This window comes from Panthera uncia, chromosome C2 (genome assembly GCF_023721935.1).
Source record: "Panthera uncia isolate 11264 chromosome C2, Puncia_PCG_1.0, whole genome shotgun sequence".
NCBI lineage: Eukaryota > Metazoa > Chordata > Mammalia > Carnivora > Felidae > Panthera > Panthera uncia.
In genome coordinates, this window is record NC_064810.1 from 83,405,246 (window position 1) to 83,406,678 (window position 1,433).

Below are 1,433 nucleotides of genomic sequence, written 5' to 3' on the forward strand. Positions count from 1 at the left end.
TTTGTCGTGAGATTGTGTTAGATAAGCCCCTTAAGGCCCAAGCTGCTCTACATTTTAAAACAAAACTACCTGAAAACTGATGAGTAACATAAGGGGAGGAAGGAAGAGAGGGAAGGAAGGAGAAGAGAGAAGACAAGAAGGAAGGGAGGAAGGGGGGAAGGAGGAAAGAAGGAAGGAAGGAAACATGTTTTGGACAGTGGTAGACATTATCAAGACACACGTGACTAAAATAAATGAAATTGGTAATATAATAAGAAACTTAAAAATTGCAAAAGGCATCTAAACAAACATATTAGTGTTAATATGAGAGTTATTTTTTTCATTTCTTAATTTGCAGATTAGTAGACAAGTTTGAATTTGGGGGCCTGAACATCTATCTCCAAATCAAAATGAGCAATCTTCAGTCTAACGTCGTGTTTTAATTGAGGAAACTTAGCATAAGAGAGGTGATAATATATGTCATTATTGATACAAACTCACAAATGTAACATCCAACCAGAACAGTTGCCTTTCCTTTTCTGGACACTTTTTCATTTTATCTAATCCCCAAAAGTCTGACTGGATTTGTCTAGCTGCCAACATAATTCAAGGACAAAAACCTTAACTTAAGTATATATAAAATGACTAATTTAAGTGCATACAATTTAAGAAATAAACAAATAATTTCCACATTAACATCCACACTGACTTCATTACCTAATTAAAACAATGTAATTAAAAACCTAAGAAGAATCACCAGGGCATTATCCTTTTGTATTTCTTGATTTCTGTTTGTCTAGATAGATTACATCAATAGCAAGTTAACTAAATATTTTATTTATTAAATACTAAATATTTTATTTATTAAATAGATTAGATAGATTACATAGATAGATTAAATAGATTTAGATAGATTACATCAATAGCAAGTTAACTAAATATTTTACTTATTAAACACTATTTTATTTATTAAATAATAAATATTTTATTTATTATTTCTAGAGTTTTTGCAAACTTTTTGTTTTTTAATGAAGAGAAAAAACCAAAGAAAAATAAAAGTAGCCCTATACAACGTTGTTTATCCAACTTGCTAAGATGTTACAAATTGCCAGTCTAGAAAAACTAGAAGGGCAGGGACTGGGGAGTCAGGGAATTAGGAATCGGTTGGTAAAAGGGTAGAAACTTGCAGCTATAGAATAAGGTCTGAGGATCTAATGCTTAACACGGTGACTGTAATTGATGACACTATAATGAATAATTGAAATTTGTTAACAGAGTAGAACTTAAATGTTCTCACCAAAAAGAGAGAAAGAGAAAGAGAGATGTGATGTAATGTGTTAATTAACTAGATAGGAGGAATAAATTTCATGTTTATGTTTTATCAAATCATCATAATATATACTTTAAATATCTTACAATTTTGTCAATTTATCTCAATGAAGCTGAAAAACAGT